General features: G+C 42.6%; 1 protein-coding gene and 1 pseudogene across 3 annotated transcripts in view; one reads left to right on the forward strand and one right to left on the reverse strand.

Annotated features, from left to right (window-relative positions):
- SLC16A2 (solute carrier family 16 member 2) overlaps positions 1 to 27,843 on the forward strand; it is a 116,675-nt gene that overhangs the window by 44,253 nt on the left and 44,579 nt on the right. The gene's annotated exons all lie outside the window — the stretch shown is intronic.
- Positions 8,762 to 17,178, reverse strand: LOC309620737 (V-type proton ATPase subunit G 1 pseudogene; annotated as a pseudogene). The gene has a single exon. The product of its transcript is annotated as a V-type proton ATPase subunit G 1 pseudogene (transcript).

Genomic DNA, 27,843 nt, shown 5'->3' on the forward strand with positions numbered 1-27,843 from the left:
ATAATTGACATAACATTAAATTAGTTTCAGGTGTACAGTGTAATGATTCGATATTTGTATATATTGCAAAATGATCACCACGATAAGTCCAGTTAACATCCATCACCAAATGTTACAATTTTTTTTTTATGATGAGAAATTTCAAGATTCACTCTCCTAGCTGCTTTCAAGTATGCAATACAGTATTCTTAACTATTGTTACCATGCTGTACATTACATCCCCATGACTTATTCATTTTATAATTGGAAATTTGTACCTTTTGACCCCCTTCACCCACCTCAACCCTCAGCCAACCACCAATCTGTTCTCTATATCCATAAGCTCTGGGGTTTTTTGTTTGGTTGGGTTTTTGTTTTTGTTTTGTTTTTATATTCCACATATAAATGAGATCATACAGTATTTATGTTTTTCCATCTGACTTATTTCACTTAGTGGAATGCCCTCAAGGTCCATCCATGTTGTCACAAATGGCAAGATTTCATAGGAAGCTCTTTCTTTAGTCTAGCTATAGTATTGCCTAGGAAACATTCATTTCTTCTTGATCTCCATTTTGGATTGGGAGTCAGGGAAATCTATCTCCAGGTTTGCCACTAACAAACCATGTCACCTTGAACAAGTCCTTACACTCTCTATGACCTTCCCTTTCTGGACCTCAGCTCTTATTTTTTGTGACTACCACTTTTTCTCTGTTTTCTCAGTCTTTTCTTAACCAAATCGTGGTGTTCAAGTTCTTCTAAAGGACAGCAATGTGTTGGAAAAGGAGTGTGTGCAGTGTGTGTGTGTATGTGTGTGTGTGTGAGAGAGAGAGACAGAAAGAGAGAGACAAAGACAGAGACATCCCCTCCATGCAGCTTGTTTCCAGCTTCGCTTGGCGGTTCCCTCACACGCAGTGCTAGGCAACACACATGGTGACCTACTTTTGTAAGAATGAATGCTCTTTTCGGAGTTACAATCTTCTTTACCTTGCTCCTTGGCCTGGGTTGGATCTGCCACTAAAAGACAGACACAAATATATGGAACAGAGGGTCTGCAGCTCTGGTATCACTACCAAATTAAAGAAATTACAAAGTTGAAAGACATTCTAGCTCTTAGCTTTATGTTGCCGGAAACCACCCCAGAGATTTGAAACTTAATCACTTCCAACTCCTCCTAGGAGAGATTCAGCCTTAATCCCATCTCCAGCCCCATATGGAGAGGCCAGCAGCAAAGGCTCCAAGCTCCTGATTTCTCTAAATCTAACCCTGTGCCCTGCAGTGGCCTTCACTCTCCTACCCTCAGTGGAGTGTGTCTTTCTGAGCCCTTCAGCCCAGGCCAGGCCAGCTCGTTTCATAGCTGCCCCTCTCTCTGGACTCCCTCTTCCTGTCTCTTCTTCTCCCTAGTGGCGGAAACCCCACCTCTGTTGACCCAGTGTCTTTGAAGAGGGTCCGGAGCTGCCCCTCTGAGTTTGGGTGGAGCCCCTCGCAGGCATCCAGAGAACGATTGGGAATCAAGGTTGTTTGTGTTTTCCGGTTCCCAGGCTCCTTTGGGGCTTGAGGTTCTCTTCATTTAAAGTGGTACTTGTACTGAGGTACTTGTTTCCTGGGGAGACTTCTGACTGCTAGTGTTTCACCCAGAGATTTTGGCCCCAGTTTAGTGTTCTTGTCCCAGCATGTCACAACTTTGCTGTCAAGCCTGCTGCAGATCCATGGAGAATGGGCTTCTCTAGAAAGGAGGGGGAGGGTTCACAGGTCTGGAAGACCATGACCAAAGAGAAATAGGACTGAGCAGGGGGCAGAGAAATAGTTGTGCTTAGGACTAGTGTAGCAGGAATTCATTAGGGGTTCAAGACACCTGTGAAGAAACCAAAGAGAAAATCCCATCAAAATAAAAGCCCACAGGCTCAACACGGGGATCTGGCCTGGGACTCCCAAAACATTTGGGCCAGCAACTTCTGCTTCTGTCTTGTGAGACCATGTGCAGGTCCCTTCACCTCTTTGTGGCTCAATTTCTCCACCTATCAAATGAGGAGACTGGACTCCATCTCTTTTAGGACAGATAGTGAGATAGTAGCTAGCCTGGGAAAGACGAGATCTGTATGACTCCAGAGATTATTCAGAACCCCTCAGGGACTACAGCAGAGGGAGAGGATTGATGAGGAGAAAGCAAATGAGAAAAAATTGAGTGGAGTTTCCACTATCCCGACAAGAACTCTCATCACACTAGTGCAGCCCTACTTTTATATGATTTACACAATGTGCTTCAGTGTAAGATTGCAATTGGAAAGGAAAAGAGATTCCATGGACTTAGAAAGATTTTAAACTTAAAGGAAAAGAGATTCCATGGATTTAGAAAGATTTTAAACTTTCTAACTTTTAGCTGGGAGTCTGGAAAAGTAAGCGTTTAGCTTTTGTAGCTTCTGTAATGGTGACAGAAATAGAGAATTGAAATAGATATTGAGTGAGCCCAACAACGTCTGCTACAATTAACTTTTTTACTCTATATCTAATTACTTTTTTTTTTACAGGTTATGAAAGTATAATTGATATACAACAAACTGCATACATTTAAATTTTATAATTTGGTAAATTTTGACAAATGTATGCACCTGTGAAATCATTGCAGTAATCTAGATAATGAACATATCACCCCCAAAAGTTTCTTCATGCCCTTGCACAGTATATCTTTCCTTCCACCACAATCCCCAGGCAACCACTGGTGTGTTTTCTGTCACTATATATTAGTTGGCATTTTTTAAAATTTTGTGTAAATGGACTTATACAGTATGTGCTCTGTCTTAGAAATTCTTTCACTCAGCATAATTATTTTGAGATTCAAAATAATGTGTGTATCACCATTTTGTTCCTTTTTATTGCTAAGTAGTATTCCACTGTATGGATATAACACAGTTATCCATTCACTTGTTGATAGATATTTTGGTTGTTTCCAGTTTTGGACTATTAAAAATAAAGCTGTTATGAACATTTCTGTGTAAGTCATTTACAAGTGCTTTTTAATTCAACTGATGACTTCCATTTTCAAAATGTGTTTAGCAGAAACTGACTTGGTGAATGTTGCATTTGTGTTTCTCTTTTGTTCTCAATGCTATTTTTGGCAGTTTTTGTTGTTGTTGACATTTTACATCCTTTTGATGTTATTACACATTGTTGACCCTGCAGTAGCACTTCCCCAAGTGTGAGGAATGGGTTTCTGAAAACCCATGTAGTAAGAATTTCAGCTGAAAAACTTAAGGCGTTTTGTATAAAAAGTTGTCTTGATGGGGAAATAAGAGCCAAAGCCCTTGTAAATATTATATATTTACTAAAACAAACCAATAAATATAATACCAAAAAAGGACAGAATTAATTTCTTTTTAAAGTCACTGGCCTAGATAAAGGCTAGGGTCTTCAGATAGGAGAGACTACAAGTCCATGAGTGGGACAGGGAACACAATCCTAAGATTGTCAGTTTCAGACCTATTGCTCTGCCATTGAGCCAGAGACTATGGCAACATGGAGGGATCTGGCCTTCAGGTTTGGGCTGGCCCATGGCCAGCAAACAGCTGTTGTTTCAGGAAAGGGGTTCAGAGAGAGATTGCATGTGCATCCATGCATCTGTGCATGGGATATAATATCTATCTCATGTCTTCCCTCCAGGACTCCCCAAGGAAATGGCCATACTTTTATTTCATTCTTATTTTATTTTAGTTGATATTTCCTTAACAAAATTTAAAATGGCCTCATGGGACTATTTGGAAACCAAGAATGACTGTCAGTCCAGGCGAGAGTGTGGCTTGAGAAGATTTTGTCACAGTGTGAGAAGGGGCAGCCTAGAATGGGGAATCCAAGCACAAAAACTTTGCCCTGGACTCTGGAGTCCCTGCATGTGTCCCTGAGAATGAATTACTACAGAGGAAGGCAGGAGCAGAACCCCTTAGAAAGCACTGATTCATCAGTTACTGCAGCCCTCCAGGTTCTTGCTGCCCTTGCTCACTCTTCAGATTCTTCCCCTGGGCCTTGAGGCCACTCAGACCAGCTTAAATAGTATTTTTTTGCTATGCTAGGCTGCCAGGGAGGCTGGAGGTAGTGCTCAGCCCATCCTGTAGATTGGAGACAGTGTTTGTTCACCAGAACAGTCCCCACTGGCAGGCAGGAAAGGGCTGGAGAGAGTTGGAGAGAGGCCTAGTGAGGAGCACACTGCAGTTTTCTTCCTCAGCCAACCCCCATACTGAAGAGACAATTCCAGGGAGGTGGGATGCATTGTTCTTGGCTAGCTGCTAATTTCTGGGCAGTGAACAAAGCAGTCCAGAAGCTGTGCGAGGGGAAAAAGATGAGGAGGGGACTAAAAGGGAGGTGGTGGAGGATATCTAGACCAGGAGCCCCTGGGGCTGCCCAGGAGACTGACGGATCTGCTTACAAACATTAGAACTTCCCTCTCCGGCCCTCCCAGACCCCAGGGAATGTGGACTGCTTTGCTCTCCCAGATCAGGAAGAACACGATGTCCTTATCTGGTGGGAGAGGGCTGGTCAATACCACCTCCAAGGAGAAATGAGAAGGGAACCCGGAGAACTGCAAACCCAGCAGGCAACGCCATTGGGAGAAGCCTAGGAAGAAGGATACAGGCTCCATCCAAGGCCCCAGGGTTCCAGGAGTCCGGATGGGCGGTGGATTCAGACTCCGTACTCTCTCACCAATGCTTCAAAGCCATGGTGCTTGGGGCTGGTGTGAATTTTTTACTTTCATTGTCTTTATGAGCTTCTTCTAGACCTGGCTCCTAAAAAGCTACAAATGCCAAACAGCTGCTCAGGCGACAGCATTTTTCCATCCACTTCTCTGACTCCCTACTCACCATTCCTCTTACCTGAATATATTTTATCTGGGATCTGCTGCAGACCCATGCTTCTTCTAGGACTCTCATTCTCTGTGCCTCTCCTCGACACAAAGAAATTGACCCATTGTGCCTGGTGAAAACAAAGTTGCCTTTCCCTGAGTTACTTTACCAAGCTCCAACCCAGTCACAGCCACTCTGAGCACCAGTTCAGTGACATTGGGGACACAATAAAACACTCACCTGGTAGGAGGGGTCTGAGAGTTCTGGAACTTGTGGTTTGGACTGAGACCATAATGTCCTGATCTAAGTTAGGGTTGCCATAGATCTAGCATGGTTCAGAAGTCCATGGCTTTGCAACAGTACCCAATACTTAGTGATGTGGCCTTAGAGAGGTGTTATACATTTTAGCCTGGGTTCTAGTTTCTTGGCCCAATTCTGCCAACCCAGATCACTTTATGACCATGGAACCAATCTAGCCAGACATTTTTCCTGGCAAAATGGATGGGTTTTATTCAATTCAACAAACCTTTCCTGAGCACCTGCTTTATTGTGGAGGAACAGGCAATCCTGGAGTGGAGTAGAGGAAACAGGGTTCTGGCTGGTAGTTAAGAGATCTGGGCTCCATAACTGACAGGTCCACTCACTATGTGACTTCAGACAAGTTACTTCTCTTCCTTGGGTCCCAGTTTCCTCATGAGTAAAATTAAATATTTGGATTCCATTAACAGTTCCCAAATTTTTCACCCTTAAAAATATTTCCCCTCCTGGGCCATGTATTTTGCGAGATTTCTTTTTTTTTTTTACTAATAAATATATTGATTATGTTATAATTTATTTCCTCATCTTATTAGCCTAAGTCATAACTGCCAATCAGAACTTCTGACCAGTAAAGATAATGACTGTTATAGCCAAAAAGAAAGAAACTTCACACTTTAGTGAGCATGTGCTGTATGTCACCTTATCCTGGGTCAACCTAGAATTTCTTTGAGGGTTTCAGATTCATTCAAAGACTTCTCTCCTTCCCTCCATTCCCTCTTTACTACCTTCTACCATTTTCAGTTAAAAGCTGCTGGAATAGATGGTCACTAAGCTCCCATCAGCCCTTTAGGTGCCCCAGGGAATGAGTCCCTGCTCTCAACTTGCTGCCTTCAAACCTGGCCCCCCAGTTTCTGTGACACTGCCATACTAGCCTTTCAAACTGTGGCTGCTTTGTAGAGTGGTAGGCCTTCTTCTCTGGGTTGTTTCTCCTCAGTTATAAGGCCTCTGTGAAGTATGGGCAGGAACCCAGACAGGCTAGAGGGACGAGGGCAAGGATCCTCACCACAGTTAAGCCAAGCCTGATCTCCAAGTTTCTTTTGGTCTGCTTGCCATTGTTCAGTGGACTGTTCAGATTGTTAACAAAGGGTATGCTTCTTATAGGTTCCTATCTTACCCAAAACAGTATGTTCTCCTGAGATTTGGAGACACAGAGAGCATTGGAAAATATGAAGTACGTTTTGAATTTGAAAGTGGAACACTCCCAAAGGGCAGATGCCAGGTTGAGGGGAGCATGTTTGGCTTAGGGACAGTCCCCACCCTTCCCAGGCTGAACCAGATCACCATATACCCAGGTAGCTCTCAGCCAGGGAGAGAGGTCTAAGGGCTTACCCCTCTTCTCTATTTTCCTGTCTCTGTCTCTGTTCCTCCTCTGCCCACTCAGCCTTAGCTCTATTTAAAGAAAGCTCAGCTGGAAAGTGATAAGGACCCTTAGAGCAAATGTTTTCAGAATCCTTCATGATATAGGCAGAGAAACAAAGATCTAGAAGAGTAAGGGACTTGACTTAGGCCTCACAGCAGATTAGTGGTAGATCTGAGAACTGAAGTCTAGGGCTATGGGTTGAAGGGAAGCTTCTAAAACAGAGAATATCCTAAGTTAAATGTGTGGGGGGCATGCAGAAAGCAGATCAAGACCCATACTCTGGACTTTGTGGCCACCTCTAGGGTTGGTTTGCTTTTGACCTGGTAGACTCCTGGCACTGGCACCAAAGTATCTCTCAGAAACAGAGATGCCACCTCTGAGTAATTCTTTTGGAGCTTGAAAATTGTGCATATTTAATTTTCCAAAAATAAAATCTTAGTATAGGCGAGACCCTGTGGGAACAAGGATCAGGGCAGGCCCTGAGAGAGGCAGCTCAGAGAAGACAATTGAGAAAGCCCCCAGTGACAGCCTTTGCAGACTACACAGTTTACAAAAGCCTAACTGGTATTCTTGCCTTCTCCCATATATTCTACAGACTGACCGTTGTCAGGACATGCTCCATAAAAATGAAAATCTGACCTTGTCAGTTCCCAGCCCAGAAACAACTCATGAATCTCCATTGACTTGGTGAGATTCGATCCAGACTCCTGAGCATGCCATTCAAGTTCCCAGGCTGCTTTCCCAGGCTCATATTTTTCCACCCAGCACCTACCTAAACCACCCACACATACCTTCTCCAGTCACACTGTATCATTCGTATTTCAAGCCTCCAAACCATTTGTAATTATTTGATTATCCTTCAGGACTCAACTCAAAGATCACTTTCTGTTCTATTAAGCTTTTTTTTTTTAAATAACAGCTTTATCGAGACAAAATTCATATGCCATACAATCATCTCAGCAAACACTAATCTACTTTCTGTCCACATGTCTTCGCATGTTCTGGACATTTCATATAAATGGAATTATACAATATGTGGTCTTTTTGACTGGCTTCTTTCACCTAGCATAATGTTTTCAGGGTTCTCCTATGTTGTGGCATGTATCATTAATTTATTCATTTTTATGGCTGAATAATATTCTATTGTATGGATATATCACATTTTGTTTATCCATTCATCAATTCATGCACAGTTGGGTTGTTTCCATTTCTTGGCTATTATAAATAATGCTGCTATGAACATTTGTGTTCAAGTTTTTTTTGTAGACATATATTTTCATTTGTCTTGGATATATACCTGAGTAGAACTATTGGATTATATGATAACTCTATGTTTAACACTTTAAGGAACTGCCAAAATATTTTCCAAAGCAACTGAATCATTTCCCATCCCCACCAGCAGTGAATGACGATTTCAGTTTCTCCACATCCTTACCAACATTTATTTTCCTTTTTAATTATTATTATTGTAACCATCCTAGTGAGTATCAAGTGGTATCTCTTTTTTTCTTTTGATTTACAGTTCTGTAATGATGTTGGGCATGTTATCATATGCTTATTGGCCATTCATATTTCTTCTTTGGAGAAATGTCTATCTAAATATTCTTTTTGCCTGATTTTTTAAAAGGCTATATTTTTTAGAGCAGTTTTAGGCTCACAGCAAAATTGAGTGGAAGGTACAGAGATTTCTCATATACCCCCTGCCCCAACACACACAGAGCCTCCCCTACTATTAACATCCCAAACCAGAGTGATACATTTATTACAATGAGTGAACCTACATTGGTACATCATCAGTGCCCAAAGTCCATAGTTTACATTGTGTTCACACTTCGTATCAGTACATTCTATGAACTCTGACAAATGTCGAACTCCACAATTAAGTATCATACAGAATAGTTTCACAGCCATAAGAATCCTCTATGCTCTACCTATTCCTCTCTCCTTCCCCCTGAACCCCTGGCAACCACTGATTCTTTTACTGTCTCCATAGTTTTGCCTTTTTCAGGCTGTCATATAGTTGAAATTACATGGTATGTAGCCTTTTCAGATTGGCTTCTTTCACTTAGTAACATGCATTTAAATTTCCTCCATGTCTTTTCATGTCTTGATACTTCATTTCTTTTTAGCACTAAATAATATTCCATTTTCTGGATGAACCACAGTTTATTTATCCATTCATTCACCTGATGAAGGACATCTGATTGTTTCCAAGTTTAGGCAGTTATGAATAAAGCTGATATAAATAATCATGTGCAAATTTTTGTGTGGACATAGGTTTTTTGATTCATTTCCTTAAATACCAAGGAGCACAATTGCTGGATCATATGGTAAGAGTATGTTTAGTTTTGTAGGAAACTGCCAAACTGTCTTCCAAAGTGGCTGTACCATTTTGCATTCTCACCAGCAATGAATAACAGCTTCTGTTGCTGCACATTTTGGCCAGCATTTTGTGTTGTCAGTGTTTTGGATTTTGTCCATTCTTATAGGTATGTAGTGGATCTCGTTGTTTTCATTTGCAATTCCCTAATGACACATGATGTGGAACGTCTTTTCATATGCTTATTTGCCCTCTATATATCTTCTTTAGTGAGGTGTCTGTTCAGATGTTTTGTGCATTTTTTAATCGGGTTGTTCATTTTCTTATTGTTGAATTTTGAGTTCTTTGTATATTTTGGATAACAAACAGTCCTTTATCAGATATATCCTCTGCAGATATTTTCTCCCAGTCTGTGGCTTATTTTCTCATTTCTTGACAGTGTCTTTTGCAGAGCAAAAGTTTTACATTTTAATGAAGTACAGTTTATCAATTCTTTCTTTTATGGATCATATCTAAAAAGTCATCACCAACTAATCCAAGTCCACTTTTATATAACACTATACTGCCTCATGAGTAGTGTAAGTATCTTATAAAAACAAAATAATTCTAATTCTTCCTTGCTGTCCCTTCTATCATTGCTGTCATTTATTTCACTTATATGTAAGTATACATAATTGAACGCTGTTGCTATTATTATTTTGAGGAAAAAATTGATCTGTTAGATCAATTAAAAATAAGAAAAATAAAGTTTTTATTTTGCTTTCGCTCATCTGTTCTCCAATGCTCTTCCTTTCTTTATGTAGATCAAAAGTTCTGACCTATATTGTTGGGTGGGCCAAAAAGTGCCTTCGGTTTTTTAAGTAAAAATAGAAGACACATTTTTCATTTTCGCCAAGAACTTTATTGAACAGTGCATTTACCCTTTTGTTCCACTACCTTCTGCCATTTTTCAGGCAACTTCATAATTCCATGTTCCCCAAACTTTTTATCTTTTTGAGCAAAGAACTGTTCCAGGTGCCTTTTACAGTCTCCAGGGAATTGAAATTTTTTCCATTAAGAGAATTTTGTAAAGACTGAAATAAATGGAAATCCGAAGGTGCAATGTCTGGTGAATACGGCGGATGAATCAGAACTTCCCAGCCAAGCTGTAACAGTTTTTGCCTGGTCATCAAAGAAACATGCGGTCTTGCGTTATCCTGATAGAAGATTATGCGTTTTCTGTTGACTAATTCTGGACGCTTTTTGTCGAGTGCCACTTTCAGTTGGTCTAATTGGAAGCAGAACTTGTTGGAATTAATTGTTTAGTTTTCCAGAAGGAGCTCATAATAGAGGACTCCCTTCCAATCCCACCATATACACAACATCACCTTCTTTGGATGAAGACTGGCCTTTGGTGTGGTTGGTGGTGGTTCATTTCGCTTGCCCAGTGATCTCTTCCATTCCACATTGTTGTATAGTATCTACTTTTCATCGCCCGTCACAGTTGGTTCTAAAAATGGAACATTTTCATTAAGTTTCAGTAGAGAATTGCATGCAGAAATATGGTCAAGAAGGTTTTTTTCGCTTAACTTATGTGGAACCCAGACATCAAAGTAATGAACATACCCAAGCGGGTGCAAATGATATTCAGTGCTTGATTTGGATATTTTGAGTATGTCGGCTAGCTCCTGCATGGTATAACGTTGATTGTTCTCAATTATTGTTTCGGTTTGATCGCTATCAACTTCAACTGGTCTACCCGACCATGGAGGATCATCCAGCAAGAAATCTCCAGCACGATACTTCGCAAACCATTTTTACACGTTTGATCAGTCACAGCACCTTCTCCATACACTGCACAAATCTTTTTGTGTGTTTCAGTTGCATATTTACCTTTCTTGAAATAATAAAGCATAATATGCTGAAAATGTTGCTTTTTTTCTTCCATCTTCAATATTAAAATGGCTACACAAAAATTCACCAATTTTGTTTATTTTTTTATATATTTTTAAAATTTATTTATTTTTTCAACATCTTTATTGGAGTATAATTGCTTTACAATGGTGTGTTAGTTTCTGCTTTATAGCAAAGTGAATCAGTTATACATATACATATATCCCCATATCTCTTCCCTCTTGCGTCTCCCTCCCTCCCACCCTCCCTATCCCATCCTTCTAGCTGGTCACAAAGCACAGAGCCAAAAGACAGCTAGGTGCTACTAGAGCCATCTTAAGGAAAAAACCGAATGAAACTTTTGGCCCACCCACTATTTTCCTTCGCGCTGAAGAACTTCTTCTAACATTTTTTTGCACGGCAGGTTCACTGGCAACAAATTCCCTCAGTTGTTATTTTTCTGAGAAAGTATTTCTCCTTTACTTTTGGAGGTTAATTTCCCATGGTACAGAATTCCAGGTTGGTGCTATTTTTCTCTCAACATTTTAAATATTTCACCCCACTCTCTTCTTGCTTACATGACTTCTGAGGAGAAGTCAGATGTAATTCTTTTCTTTAGGTAAGATAATTTCTTTCAAGATTTTTTTTTCTTTATCTTTGATTTTCTGCAGTTTGAATATAATATGCCTAGGTGTTGTTTCGGGACATTTATTCTGCTTGGTGTTCTCTGAGTTTCCTGGATCTGTGATTTTGTGTCTGACATTAATTGGGGAAATACTCAGTCCTTATTGCTTCAAATATTTTTTTCTGTTCCTTTCTCTCTTTTGTCTCCTTCTGGTACTCCCATTGTGCATATGTTACATCTTTTGTAGTTTTCCCTCAGTTCTTGGATATTCTGTTCCATTTTTTCCAGTCTCTTTTTCTTTGCTTTTCCATTTTGGAAGTTTCTATTGACATAGCCTCAGTCTCACTGACTTTCCTCAACCATGTCTAATCTACTAATGAGCCTGTTAAAGGCATTCTTCATTTCAGTTACACTGTTTTTTTATCTCTAGCATTTCTTTTTGATTCTTTCTTAGAATTTCCTTCTCTCTGCTTACACTGTCCATCTGTTCTTGTATGTTGTCTACTTTGTCCATTAGAGCCCTTACCATATTATTAATCATAGTTTTTTAAAATTCTTGGTCTGATAATTCCAACAACCCAGCCATATCTTGTCTGGTTCTGATGCTCACTCTGTCTCTTTAAACTCTGTTTTTAGCTTTTTAGTATGCCTTGTAATTTTTTGTTGAAAGTCAGACATGATGTACTAGGTAAAATGAACTCTGGTAAATAGGCCTTTAGTGATGTGGTCGTATGGTGTGGTGGGGAGGGAGAGAAAGTATTTTATAGTCCTATCATTAGGTCTCAGTCTCTTAGTGCGCCTGTGCTTCTGGGCTGTGAACTTCAAAAGTATGTCTCAGTTCTTTTTCCCCTTTAGGTGGGACAGGATGGCTAAAAGGGGTTGATTGGATATTTCTCTTCCCCCAGGTCAGTTAGACTCTGATAAAACCTCAACAGTTTAGGCTCTGGTAAAATAGTTTCTCTTGTGGACAGACCTTGTTAAGAACAGAATGCTCTGATATATTTCAAAATAGCTACATTTCCCCCTCCCCTTGCTAGAAGCATGGAAGAATTTTTCTCCAGTCTTCACTGTGAGAACCTGGTAGAGCTCCTGAGGTAAAATTCACAAAAGGGTTGCCCCCCCAACCCCCACCATGACAGGCTCCCCTGGAGTTTTTAAGTCTCACACTTGTCCACACTGAGCCTCCAGCAATTTGTCAGTTACAGTTTAGGTTTTCTTACCCTGATGCTTGTTTCATGGAATTTTCTGCTCATGGGTTTCTGCTCTAGTTAAGTTGTGATTCTCTGTATTCAGCTGTCTGTCTCTATAATTTTTAGTATAGTAATTTGCCCTGTGACCTCACTTCGCTAATGAATCTAAGAAGAGTTGTTGATTTTTTAGTTTGTTCAGCTTTTTATTTGTTGTTAGGATGGACTGATGACTTCCAAGCTCCTTACATGCCAGACCATAAAATCTTTGCCTATTTAGAATGGAGTCGTTGGGACTTCCTTGGTGGTCCAGTGGTTAAGACTCCACGCTTCCAATGCAGGGAGCGTGGGTTCGATCCCTGGTTGGGGAACTAAGATCCCACATGCCACGCATGGTGTGGCAAAAAAAAAAAAAAAAAAAAAGGAGTTGTCTTTTTATTGTTGAATTGTAAGTGTTCTTTATATATTCTGGATACTCATCACTTTTCAGATAAAAGATATGCAAATATTTTATCCTATTGTGTTGGTGTCTTTTCACTTTCTTGCTGGTGTCCTTTGAAGCACAAAAGTTTTTAATATTTTATTGTGCTAAAATATACATAACAAAATTTACCATTTTTAAGCATATGTTTCAGTGGTATTAAGTACATTCACACTGTTGTGCAAGCACCACCACCACCCATATCCAGAACATTTTTTATCTTCCCAAACTGAAACTCTATACCCTTTAAATAATAACTCCCCATTTTCTCCTCCTCTGACCCCTTGGCAACCAACATTCTACTTTCTGTGTCTATGCATTTGATTACTCTATGTACTTCATTATAAGTGAAATCATACAATATTTGTCCTTTTGTAACTGGTTTGTTTCACCTAGCATAATGTCTTCAAGGTTCATCCATATTGTAGCTTGTGTCAGAATTTCTTTTATTTTTAATGTTGAATAATATTCCATTGTTTGTATATACAACATTTTGTTTATCCATTCATCCATTGATGGACATTTGGGTGTTTCCACATTTTGACTATTGTGAACAATGCTGCTATGAACATGAGTATACAAATATCTGTTTAAGTCCCTGTTTTCAATTATTTTGGGTATATAACCCAAAAAATGTTCTTAATTTTCATGAAGTCCAGTTTATCTACAGTTTTCTTTTGTTGCTTGTCCTTTTGTTGTTATATCTAAGAAACCATTACCTAATCTAAGGTCATGAAGATTTACTTCTATGCTTTCTTTTAAGAGTTTTATAGTTTTATTTCTTACATTTAGGACTATGCTTCATTTTGAGGTAATTTTTTATATGGTGTGATGCAGGGATCTTACTTCATTCTTTTGCATGTGAATATCTAATTGACTCATCATCTTTCATTGAACAGACTACTTTTTCTACACTGAATTATTTTGGCACTCTTGCAAGCAGTAAATTCACAATAAATGTAATTTTTCTGGACTTTCCGTTTTATTCCATTAATAGATGTATCTATCCTTATGCCAGTACTACACTGCCTTGATTATTGTAGATTTGTAGCACATTTTAAATCAGAAAGTGTGGGTCCTCAACTTTTTATTTTTCAAGTATTTTTTGGCTATCTGGGTCTCTTGTATTTCCATGCAAATTTTAGGGTCAACTTGTCAATCTTTGCAAAAAACAATGCAGCTGGGATTTTGATAGGGAACCCGTAGATCAACTTGGAGAGATTGCCATCTTAACAATATTAAATCTTTTTACCTATGAAGATGGGATGTATTTTCATTTATTTAGGTTTTCTTTAACTTCTTTCAACAATATTTTATAGTTTTCAGAGTATAAGTTTTATACTTCTTTTGTTAAATTTATTTCTAAGTAATTTATGTTTTGATGCTATTGTTAATGGAATTTTTTCTTAATTTCATTTTCAAATTGTTTGTTATTGTACAGAAGTACTACTGATCTTTGTATATTGATCTTGTATCCTGCAACCTTGCTGAGCTAGGTTATTTGTTTGAATAGTTTTTTTCTTTTTTTTGGTAGATTCCTCAGGATTTTCTATATACAAGATCATGTTATCTGCAAACAGAGATAGTTTTATTTTTTCCTTTTCAATCTGGATGCCTTTTATTTATTTTTCTAGCCTAATTGGCCTAGCTGAAACCTTGAGTTCAATGTTGAACAGACATGATGACAGCAGACATCCTTGTCTTGTTTCTGATCTTAGGGGGAAAGTAATCAGTCTTTCACCAATATGTATGATATTGCCCTTGGGTTTTTCATAAATCACCTTTGTCAGGTCAAGGAAGTTCCCTTCTATTCCTCATTTGTTGAATGTTTTATCTTGAAGGAATGTTGTGATTTTTCAAATGCCTTTTCTGCATCTCTTGAGATAATCATGTGTTTTTTTTCTTTCATTCTATTGATACAGTGTATTACATTGGTTGATTTTCAGATTTTAAGTCAATCTTGCATTCCTGAGATAAACCTCACTTGGTCATGATGTATAATCTTTTTTAATATATTACTGTAATCAATTTGCTGGTGTTTTGTTGAGGATTTTTACATCAATATTCATAAGAGATATTGGTCTGTAGTTTTCTTCTCTTGTGATATCTTTGGCTAGCTTTGGTATCAGGGTAATACTGGCCTCATGAGTTGAGAAATGTTCCCCCCTATTTGTGGAGAGTTTGTGAAGTTTGGTATTAATTCTCTAATGTTTGGTACCATTCACTAGTAAAAGCATTTGGCTTAGGTTTTTTATTTTTGAGAATGGGAGAAGTATTTCAATTACTTATTCAATCTTTTGTTATATCTCTATTCAGGTTTTCTGTTTCTTCTTGCATCAATTTTGGTAGTTTGTGGTTTTGTATGAGTTTGTCTATATCATCTGTTATGTAATGTATGAATTTGTCTATATCATCTGTTATCTGCTTTTTTTGACTTGTCTTTCCTAACATGTAACCTCTACCCTGTGAGTAGAGGTTTTGTATGAATTTGTCTATATCATACAACTGTTCACAGTATTCACTTATGCTCCTTTATTTCTGTAAGGTTGTAGTGATATCCCCTCTTTGTACTTAATTTTACTAATTTGAGTCTTCTCTCTTTTACTGTCTTGGTCCATCTGGTTAAAGGTTTGCCAATTTTGTAGATATTTGCAAAGAACCAACTTGTGGTTTTATTGATTTTCTCCACTTTTTATTCTCTATTTTATTTATTTCTGTTCTAGTCTTAATTTTTGCCTTCCTTCTGCATGCTATGGGTTTAGTTGGCTCTTCTTTTTCTAGTTTCTTTAGCTGGAAAGTTCAGTTCATGATTTGAGATCTTTACTTTTTAAAATTTTTTGTTGAGATAAAATTCACATACCATAACATTTGCCCTTTTAAAGTGTACAATTTGGTGTTTTTAGTATATTTCCAATTTTTTCCAACCAATACCACTCTCTAATTTCTGAACGTTTTCATCACCCCAAGAAGATTCTTCCTAGTAGCTATCTCTTCTCAACCTCTCTATTCCCCAGCCCCTGGTGACCAATAGTCTACTTTCTGTCTCTATGGATTTGCCTATTTTGGACATTCCATAGCAAATTTTTTTTTTTGACTTTTAAATGATTATTAGTACACTATCAGTACACCAAGTAGTGACATGTAACAAGTTCTTGAATTCTATCATCTAGTAGTTTTAAATAAGAGAAACCAAAAGCAGCCCAATACTAGTACCCATTGTTCTAACTCTTAGCCGGAAAGGACTATTTTAAGGCTGGCTGTTCACATAGGTTACAAGTAACTATTTACTACTTTTTCATAGATAAAGCCCCTAACCTTCAAGAAAGATTTAGGGAAAAAAAAAATTTAATCCCTTTCTTTCTTAAGAAAATTGGTTTTTTTTAAACTATATCTAAGGTCATAGGAAGGAACCTTCATGATCTAACTTTTGAACAAGTAGAGTTGCAACATAAAGCTATGACTTAAAATTTTTAAAAAAACAACTATATCTAAGAAAGAAAAAGTCAGTGTTCATAATATGCCACTTGAGTGAAAAGGCATAGGAAAAAAGACAACATATACCCGTTAAGTTTCTAAGAAATATGAGGTAAAAAGATAAAATCTTTGGATAGGCTATAAGTTTGTACAAAGAAGCTATGACTGCTATTCTGCAAAAAGTGAAGGGACCTATTATATAATATACAGAAATAATTTAATGCCTTTTCACAAGAATATAACCCAAGACTTGCTAAAGCCTCATATTCTATGAAGGCATCTAAAATGCCAATCCACGGCACAGCGCTTTTGCTCTTCCCCTATCTGTTTATGCGGTAATTCTCATGGATTTCTGGCCGGATGTCACAGGCAAAGGCCAAGAGGTTATCCAGGACTTCATCCCTGTTCTGCCGGAAGTAGGTCTGAAGGATGGTCATCTTCTCCTGGGTGTCCTTCTCCACTTCAGTGCTGCAACTGCCGTGGGATCCCAGAGCCGCAGCTTCCTTGGCCTTGAACTCCTTCTCCCTCCGCAGGCGGTACTGTTCAATTTCAGCCTGGGCCTCTTCTTTGGCCTGCTTCAGCCTCCGGTTCTTTCGCTTGCGGGCCTCGGACACCTTCTCGGCGGCCTGCTTCTCGGCCTGGAGCAGCTGCTGGATGCCCTGCGACTGACTGGCCATGGCTGCGGCGGTGTCTCTGAGATGCCACAGACAGGCCTCCATAGCAAATATTTTTGATTGACAGTTTTTTCCTTTCATCACTTTGAATATGTCATCCCACTGCCTTCTGACCGCTATTCTATTTGGTAGAAGTCAGCCATTAATCTTATGGATTTTCTCTTGTCCATGATGAGTCATTTTTCTCTTGCTACTTTCAAGATTTCCCTTTGTTTTTGGCTTTCAACATTTTGATTGTGGTGTCTCTGGGATGTCTCTCCTTGTGTTTATCCTCTTGTTATTTGTAGAGCTTCTTATATGTGTAGATTAATGTTTTCTTCAAATTTGAAGAGTTTCCATTATTTTTGAGTATTCTTTCTTTCTGGAATCTCACTGCATGTATATTGGTGGGCTTACTGGTGCCCCACATTTCTCTGAGGCTCTGTTCATTTTTCTTAATTCTATGTTCTCAGTGTTTTTCAATTTGCATAATATGTATTGATCTACCTTCAAGTCTGCTGATTTTTTTCTTCTGCCACCTTAAATCTACTGTTGAGCTCCTTGTTGAATTTTTCATTTCACTTACAGTACTTTTCAACTCCAGAATTTCCATTTGGTTCTTTTAAAAATTTTCTGTCTCTTTATTGATATTCTCTTTGTGATTAGAAATTGTCATCATGCATTCTTTTAATTCTTTAAACATGATTTCATTCAGTTCTTTGCAAATATTTATAATAGCTGCTTTGTCTTCTAAGTCCACCATTTGGCCCCCTCAAGACAGCTTCTAGTGCCTGATGTTTTTCCTGTTTATGGGTTACACTTTCCTGTTTCTTGCATGTTTCATAATTTTTTTGTTGAAAAATATACCGTAACAACTCGAGCTACTGTTACTGGCTTTTCTGGACTAGGTTTGTGAGGTCTATTTCCTGCAGTATACCACCTCCTCAAAAGTCGCAGCCATGGATATGTACACAGCATCACTACTACCAGTGATTACTGTGCTTTCAAATGGAATCTCTGTTTCTTTCATTGAGACTCCCATTTAGCTTCTAACTGATCTATCTCTAGTGGTATCACACCCAGCTATTAGCCTCTACTAATTTCTTCTTAATTCCACTATTTTTTTTTAAATCATGCCTGTGGGCATAAATTATTCCATAATCTGATCCAATTAAAGTTGCTGCTCCATTGCAGGGGCAGGGTGTTATCAGTCCTTGAGGCTTGCTCAGACCCTAGAATAGTTCTTCTTCGTTCTTTCCCTGGTTCTCTCTGTTAAACTTCTAACTGGTCTAACATTTTACAGTTGCTACTAAAATTCTGAAGCTCCAAGTCCCCTCTTAATTGCTCAACATCAAGAACTTCATTGTTTCTGATAATACCCTTTGGCAAGAACTTCTCCGCTCTCTTTTCCACATAAAGTTAGTCCCATTAGGGAGAGCTAAAGGGGCTCTCACATTTTAAAAGTCTGTCTTTCCTCTGGATGGAAACTTCTGCTTCACTGTACTTGAGCTGGAGGTGGGGAGAGCATCCCACATCTACCAGAGTGACACCCCAACTCTATGAGCAGGGTGCTAGGCAAGACGGTAGCTACTGCTTTTTTTGACTTGTCTTTCCTAATGTGTAACCTCTACCCTATGAGTGAATTAGGGCAGAGGTTATCAGAGACAATATTCTACGTGCCATGTCTGGAGTAGAGCTCTCACCATACCAGTAGGAGCTGGGTGGTAGAAGGGCTCATCAGTCCTCTTGGCCCTGCCTGTCTGGAACAAAGCTTTTGCAACACAGAGCTGAAGGAAGGATGAGAGATGCCTGTATCCTATCCATCCAGGAATCAAACTGTAGCCCAAACTGGGACCTGGAGGAAGACAGAGGCCCCTATTATTGGCCACACTCACCTAGAATAGAGCTTATATTACACTGAGCAAGAGAGGGCAGAGATGGGAGCAAGTCATGGCTCAAATGCCATGGACTCTTGCTGTTCTTATCAAGATTTATTAGAGTATTTTGAATAAATGCTGCTCCATTTGCTATATGACATTAGAACAACTTCTTAATATATTTAAGAGATTATACCAATTATGGTTTTTTTCACTAGAAAATGGGTCCACAAGGCTTATCACATCCCCATTCTAGAACTGGAACCCTCTCTGTTAAGTTTGTAAACACCCCACCACACTCCCCAACACAGACATAGACTCTTCTTTCTGACCCAAGATCTCATATGAGCAGGATAGTGGGAGAAGCCTGGACTCTGGGGCAGGAATTGGATCCAGGACCTCTTTGTAAATTTGTCCATCCTAGTGGCTTCTTCCTTAAGGAGGCTAAAGACCAGGCTGGGGGTGGGGGATCAGAGGGCACCAAGTCATGGTGAGGCCCCACCCATTCTGTCCCTTGAGTAGCGGCAAGAGGTAGGAGGTGGGCCTCACAGAAGAGAGAGGCTACATGTCCCGACAGCAGGGCAGATTGGGATGACTCCCTCGGCTCCTGCGGGAAAGAGCCACAGGAAGACAGACTTGGGCCATGTGGGGCAAAAGCACTCTCTGTGGAAAAGATACGGAAAGGGCTGTTGCAGGAGGAAGTGCGCTCCCTGTCATCTGGGGGTTATTATCTAAGCGGAGGGCAGCGTGTCGAGGGGCCTCTGTCATTCAACAAGAGGTAGGACCCCAGGACTGTTGGGGGCCCGTGGACCCTAAAATGCTCTGATCGTCCCATCTTTGGAGGACAAACCTTGCCCAATCCTGTCTGGCCTGGTCAGGTGGCTCAGAAACACCCCAGGGACTGCAGGCCTTTTCTGGGGTTTCAAAAAGGAGCAGCATTAGCATTCATTAGTGCTCTAATTGGCATCTTAATTGGCAGTTTCACTCTGGTCTTTATAATGGATATCTGGTGCCTAGCCCTCCCCCAGCCACCCCACCCCCAACCTTCTCCCTAGAGATCAGCCCCCAGCTGCACCTCACCTTCCCTTCACCTCCACCCGCTGGCACCGCATGCACCGACAAAGGTTGGAGGCAGGGATGAGCTTCCCCAGGGCATCTGCATTGTACCTCCTCTCCCTCCCCCTTTCAGTGAGCTCAGGAAATTGGTTTTAATCCACCAGGCTCCAGTTGCTTAGCAACGGAAGAGCCTGCTCCTAACAACCAGGAGCCACAAAGATGCTGCAGAGAAAGGGGGCTGTCTGGGCCCTGCTCCGGCTCAGCTCCTGACTACTGCCTCCCTGATGTTTTTTTTTTCTCATTGAGTACAGCCAGCCTTCCTCTCTCAGGTGCTGGGTCTTGAAAGGCTGATCTCTGGGGCAGCTGCCTGACCTCACCCCCTATCCTGCCTGCCTAGAGCTTCTCTGAATCCCACCTCCCAGGCCAGCAGGAGGTAGTTCATGATCATAGCAGGGAGGCTCTAGGAAGGGCCCTCACTCTGTCTCTCCGAGGTCGCTGGCTATGTTGCTTCTTCCAGTCTGGCCTGGTGGGTGGGAGTAGAGTTGATCTCGCTCGGGTGGCCTCGGCCTGCAGAGGCTTGAAGCAGGGTTTCGGTTCCCAGCCAGAGACTGAAGTCGGGCCGCAGCAGTGAGAGCGCTGAATCCTAGCCACTAGACCACCAGGGACCAGTGGCCAGTAACGAGGCCCTGGCCCATCAGCTGTGTAGAAGTGAATTTCCACAGAGAGGCAGAAAGTAGTGAAACAAGTGTTTATTAGCAGGAAGAAGAGTACGTGTGAATAGGCACACACGGGTGGGCTCAGAGAGAGCCACGCCCTCGTGGTAGTTTGAATCGCTTATATGGGGCATTTCTTCCGGGTTTCCTTTGGCCCATCATCTTGCTTTGCCTGGCTCTGAGTCCGTATTTGGCTTATCTCAGGGTCCTCCCATGCGTGCACACGCATCTCTTAGCCAAGATGGATTCTAGGGAAGGGGCCTATGGGTAGGTTGACATCACTCCCTTTTTGACCTCCAAGGAGCCTCTCTGCACATGTGTAGTCGGGAAGGTCTCCTTGACCTCGAGAATGAGAAATATGTGGTCTCTGTCTCTGTTTACCTGGGCAGGGCTCAGCTCCTCCTCCTCTTCCTCTTGGAGTATCTGTCCTCAGGGGACCAACTCCAGCTGCTCAGCCTGGGGCCCATCTACCTCCTGCCTCAGAGTGGGCCAGGCTCCTTTTACCCTGGATGAGAGCAATTCCTGCCCAGGGTCGGGGGGGTGGGGCGTGCACTGTAACCCCAGCCCACCTGAGCCTGAAGGGAGGCAAGGCACCACACTCCCCGGGCTTCTAGAGGTCAGGAAATTGCGAGTCAGACGTGGGCTCAGGCCCACACAGCCTTCCAGTGAGAGCTGGGTCTGAAGCAACGCCAGAGCACGGGCTCCCCAACACAGTCAGCGGCCGTGAGACTGCCAGGCCGCTGCGCAGCACCGGAGGCTTCCGCCTTCCCTCCCCAAAGGACGGCGGGGACGGAACTCTGCACCCCCGGGGGGAAGCCTGCTGCCCTCCTGCCTTCTGGAATGGCCCCAGCAAAGGGTGATCACCAGTGGAGAATTTCCATTTGACGAGCTGCCTTCCCAGAATTGTTTTGAACTCAATAAGAGCTCAGGAGCGTCCCCCAGGGGAGGCCTGTCCGAAATTCTGACTCTGAGTGGGTGCTAGTTGGTGTCTTACTTAATCGCAGACCTCACTGGTCTTCGCAGGAGGGAGGTGCACATGTGTGCACCCCCACCCCGCTCCTTCGGTGGGGCCTCAAGCTCTGGCAATGAGGCTGCCCCCAGGAATAACCCATGGAAAGTGGGGGCTGTAGGAAACCAGCGTCCAACAAGGGACCCCGCCACCGCATCTATCCCCCTGGGCCAGGCCGCTAGGCAGGGACAAGCCTTCCTCTGGGCAGCTTCTTTCTGCCCTCCCCCCTCCTGGCTTCTCTCCCTCCCTTTCCCCCTTTCTCCCTCCCAAGTAAAGGGCTTCTGGCTTCTGGCTTCCATTGCCTGGCAACCAAACTGGGCTGCCACAGGCTGAGAGGAGCAGCACAGATGCTGCCTAATGAGGGGGCTGAAATGAGGGGGCGAAATCACCGTCTCTAGTCATATGTCGCTGTTGCTCACAAAACAGATACCAGGCTTTTCTTAAATTTGCGACTGTTGTTCTCTGTAATGAAGAGTCTTCCCAAGGCAGACAGCTAAGCCACATTTGGGTAAACATCTCCTTGATCCACCCTTTTCTATTTCATATTAAAAACTTTTTGTTGTGGAAAATTTCAAGCCTATATACAAGGAGAATAGCATAATGAGGCTCCTGTGGACATCACCCAGCATCAACAATTATCAACCCCTGGCCAGATATCACATCATTGTTAACTGCATTTCCGTATCTAGCTTTGAAACATGAGAACTCTCTTCTTAACAGAACTACCGTGTCATTAGAACACCTAAAGTAATCATCAGTAATTCCATAATCTCATCAAACATCCAGGCAGTGTTCAAACTTCAAATGCCTCATCAATATCATGAAGTGCTGATTGTTTTTTGGTTTTTGTTCTGATTTCACGGTGTATTTGAGTCAAGGTCTAAATAAAGGCCACACGGTAATGTAGAGGTTCCCCTTTCTGAACACTCTGGGGGAGAAAAAACTTTTCTCCTACTCTCTCAGGTTCAGTACCTAGGGCCTGCGAATGAAACTGATAAAAGACAGACTAACGGGAGAAAGAAACAGAGTGTATTTACATGTGCAACTTCCATATACACAGAAGAACTCAGTGATGGCAACTCAAAGGAGTGGTTGCAATTTGGGGCTTATATACCATCTTAATAGATGAAGTGGGGGAGAAAGGCACTTGCCAGGAGTATAAATGACTTTTTGGAAAGATACACGGATTTTCAGGAGAACCAACACTTGATGAGAGAGGCTGTAATGTTTGTCTATACAGGTGTGAGTGGCCTTTCTATCTTTTCAGGGCCACAAACTCACTTGGGGAAAAGATTTGGCGTAGACTTTATTCACAGTCTACCTTCCGGGAGTAGATCCGCCCTGAGAAGGAATTTTTGGCAGCCTCATTTCCCAGAAGTTGCTGTTTTTAGTCAGATAAGGGAAGCTACAAAAGAGGCTTTTTTCCCTGTTGTCTACCAAAGCTCAAATGTCTTCAGCTAAAATAATCTTTATACCAGCTCTGGGTCCCAAGTGTGTCCCTACAGTATACCGAAATCCCAAGACACCGAAATTACCCTGCAAACCACTAACCCCCGGGCTCTTCCTGAGGCCTCCTGTGAGCCCTGCCTTGAGTTATGTGAGGCATTGTTAATTCCCAAATCTTGAGATGAGGAGACTGAGATTCAGAGCAATGAAATGAAGAGCTCAAGGTCACCCAGCTACTGAGGCACGGGGCCAGGCCGGGAACTCATGTCAGGAGCCTAAACTCCTGGTAAACACACTCTGCCACCTCCACCTGTCCTGCCTCCAGAAAGGCGGGGGAAGGCTTTAGGGAGGAGGCAGGGAAGGCCTCCACCCTGTCCCCGCCTCCCAGTCCAGGTCCTACCTAGCCTCTGTCAAAGACCCACCCACGCGTTCCCACCTCCTCTGACCACCCTGGCCCATTTCTCTCTATTCCCAAGTGTCTGCCCTTGGGTGCATGTCCCCCAGTCTCTCCCTCACCCAGAAGCACCCCAAGTGCGGGGACCTTGTTTCTGGATATCTGTGACCTGCCCCAGCTGAGCCTCACCCAGAGTCACTTGGAAGGTGCTCCCCAAAGGGCAGCTGACTAACTGACTGACTGCCCGAGTGAGGGGCCTTCCGGAGGGTGAGTGGGCTCAATGTACGGTCAAGGCTTTGAGGAGAGATCCCGGACCCCAGGCAGGAAGAGCCATCAGACACTCCAGAGTGATGGGGGTCTCTCTTGCCCCCAGAGAAGGCAAGGGATTGCCCAGGGAGCAGCCTGGGCTTGGGCATCCTGAGGACAGGGGCCTCTGGCCTCTGGCCTCAGCCCTCCCTCCCATAGCTCATTTACCCTCCGAGAGCCTCAGGGAGTCTTCATCCGTGCAGCGAAGACACTGCAGAGAATCGCCTGGGCTGCCCTGTGGTTGAAGGAGGCCTCTCAGCTTGGAGTAATGGAATCAACTCTGGCCCGAGAGCCCTGGTGGCAGGTCTGGGTCTCTGCTCTTCCATTACACTGCTCTGTGACCCTGGGCGGGCTACTTCCTCCCTGTAGGTCTCGGTTTCCTCATCTATACAATGAGGGGGCTGCACCAGTCGATCTCCAGGGGCCCGTTAGCTTCCACGTTTCTGTGATCTCCAGGAAAGGGAGACCCACAACATTCCTTGGTAAACGATTGCTGGTTTCATTTACCTTTACAGTCAGGAGGGTCTTCCTTCCTGCCTGTGTCCCACTGTCTCTGAGCCTCATTTCCTCTGGCCGAGGCCTGGGTCTGTCTAAGATTCTTGGCTGACCCAGAAGTACCTGGGTGGGTGACAGCCATTTTCATCACCACAACTCAAGTCACAGTGGTGGCAGAGTGGGCTCTAGAGCCCTCAAGTCCCTGCTCCCAATCCCCGAGGCGTTCAGGAGGCAGCAGTGTTCAGACATCATGGAGATGAGCAATTGGGGCACCGATTGGCTCCTTGCCCTCCATGTAGCCCAACACCCTCACTTTCCAGACAAGGAAACAGGGACTCGTCCAAGGTTACACAGAGCTGGGACAGGGAGGAGCTTGGGGTAGGAAAGAGCTGGAGACCTCCTCAGGAGGGATCTTGCCTGGGCAGGGCGGGTGATGGTGAAGTGGAGAGCCAGCCCCCTAAGGAGCAGAGTTGTGGCATGAACTAAAACCAGTTTATGAAACCCACCCTCAGGGAGCTCCTGGGTTCTCCTGGGCGGATACAGGCCACACGCACACACTCATGCACACACGTACAGGCACACATGCACACATGCATGCACGCCACAGGGAGAAAGGTCACAAGCACGTCTGACTACCAAGTGCCTGAGCTGGGACTCTTATCTTGACCACCCACCACGAGCCACTGAGTATCCTAGCTACTTCTTTTACTCAGCAAACAGTGACCGAGTGACTGGGAACCCAACAGTGAACAAGTGGGATGTGGTCCCCGCCCTCTCACAGCCTAGCTAGGCAGGCAAGTGCTCGAGAGGTGAGTGCAACCCAGGGAGCTACCCCCGGGCTAAAGGAAGCCAGGGGCTGTGGGAACCCAGCGGAGCCCATCTCAGGGGCTCAGGAACCATCCTGTGCTGCAGGCACTTTCCTGGCTGTCCGTGCCCATTTCTGGAGGAGTCGGTTCTAGCTGGTTGGGAAGGTATCCTTGGGGAGCCATCGGTCTCCCCTCTTCAGGCCAGGCAGACACGGTCAAGGGTGCGGATGACCTTCCGGAACTTTTTGTCACGTCACTGATAACTGGGCAACTTCTGGGGCTTGGAGGAGAGGTGAGGCTCCCCTCCATCACACCAGGGGTTCCCAAAGTAGTGGTTTGGGACCCCAGAGCTCACTGTTGAGTCTTCAGTGGCTCTTCTGAGCAGAAGTTGAATATGAACCGGGTGCCCTTTCTCTTGCTGGCTCGTGTGATGCAAAGCGTGGGTTGCGAGGCCTCCAAAAACGGCAACAGTTCAATTGTTCTGAGAAGCAGTTTTCTTTTCTCCCCACTCATGCAGAGGGCCAAGATATTGCCTTCTTCAAACCTGTGTTTGTGATTTAGCTTCCATTGACCTTGACAATTAACATAAAGGGCAGGGAGTAAGGCTGCCCCTTTTCTCCATCCCTGCTACTCTTCTCCTATGTATGTGGGGGTGGGGGTGGAGGAGTGGCACAGGAAAGAAGGGGGGAAAAGCATGGGAAAGTGTCCTCTGGATTCTTTACTTACTGAGCTCAGTGACACACAGAGATGTTTAAGTGAAAGTTTCAGGGAAGAAATAAGGAAATGCCTTATTTTCCCCGCCTGGTCACTCCTGTTGTTTGGCTTCTGAGACTTCTGGTTTCCAGGCTGTTTCATAAGTACTGACGTATTGAGAAGCTGTATGTGTCCTTGGAACAGAAAGGGAAGGGCCCTCTGGTCCCTGGGGCCCCCACCCACAGACTCTGTCCATATGGTCTCTCTTTGCCACTGGCCCTGGGGGGTGGGGCCTGCGCCCATGAAAAGCAATGATCCCAGTGGGCCTCCAGTCCTTTGGGGGCCACACTTCCTTTCTCGCCCCCATGCCATACCCACCCCTGTCAGACTTTGGATGAGAGAGGAAGCACAGGTGTGGTGGTGTCCAGCCCCTTCTTTCTCAGAGCTGAGGACTGAGACCCAGAGAACACAGGGCTCTTGCACTTATTACAGTGATCAGAAAGCTGAAAATCTCTATTTCACTCAGTTATTAGTAATTTAAAGCAGTGCTTTAAATTTTAAAGATTCTGGAGTAAAATGCACAATCCTGATTGATCTCAAAGAAACGATTATAAACGTCAGTGTAATTCTGAGACTACCACTGTACCCTGTTTACTCTATTTCACGTATAGACAGTCTGAGTTCCGGATAAAGAAGGTCATTTGCTCAATGTTCCACAGCGATCATTTGCAGAAATGAAAGTCAGGTTTCTTAATAATAGGCAACCTTTATAAATAGAATAACTGGGTGTCCCAGTTTATGTATGTTGTCACATTCTAATTATTGAAATTAAAATTTCCTCTCAAAATTGACATGATTTGCATGATAAATTAAGTGCTCCCCTTCTTTACATACCATTCATTTTAATTCATATGCATTATTTTATTTTTTAAATTTGAATTTTTTTTCTCTTTTTTTTTTTTTTTTTAGCCGTGTGTACTAGTCAATCCCAAATTCCCAATCTATTCCTCCACCCCAACCTTCCCCCCTGGTAACCATAAGTGCATTCTCTATGTCTGTGAGTCTGTTTCTGTTTTGTAAGTAAGATCATTTGTATCATTTTTTAAGATTCTGCATATATGTGATCTCATATGATATTTGTCTTTCTCTGGCTGACTTACTTCACTTAGTATGACAATCTCCAGGTCCATCTATGTTGCTGCAACTGACATTATTTCCTTCTTTTTTATGGCTGAGTAATATTCCATTGTATATATGTAAATACCACATCTTCTTTATCCATTCCTCTGTTGATGGCCATTTAGATTGCTTCCATGTCTTGGCTATTGTAAATAGTGCTGCAGTGAACATTGTGGTCCATGTATCTTTCAAAGTATGGTTTTCTCCAGATATATGCCCAGGAGTGGGATTGCTGGATCATATGGTAGCTCTATTTTTAGTTTTTTTAGTAACCTCCATACCGTTCTCCATAGTGGCTGCACCAATTTACATTCCCACCAACAGTGTAGAAGGGTCCCCTTTACTCCACACCCTCTCCAGCATCTATTGTTTGTAGACTTTTTCATGATGGCCATTCTGACTGGTGTGAGGTGAGATCTCATTTTAGTTTTGATTTGCAGTTCTCTAATAATTAGTGATGTTGATCATCTTTTCATGGGCCTCTTGGCCATCTGTATGTCTTCTTTGGAGAAATATGTATTTAGGTCTTCTGCCCATTTTTTGATTGGGTTGTTTGTTTTTTCAATATTGAGCCACATGAGCTGTTTGTAAATTTTGGAGTCTAATCCCTTTTCAGTCACAATGTTTGCAAATATTTTCTCCCATTCTGTGGGTTGTCTTTTTGTTTTGCTTATGGTTTCCTTTGCTATGCTAAAGCTTTTAAGTTTAATTAGGTCCCATTTGTTTATTTTTGTTTTTATTTCCAGTACTCTAGGAGATGGATTGAAGAAG

Source organism: Balaenoptera borealis, assembly GCF_965194805.1.
Source record: "Balaenoptera borealis genome assembly, chromosome: X".
Lineage (NCBI taxonomy): Eukaryota > Metazoa > Chordata > Mammalia > Artiodactyla > Balaenopteridae > Balaenoptera > Balaenoptera borealis.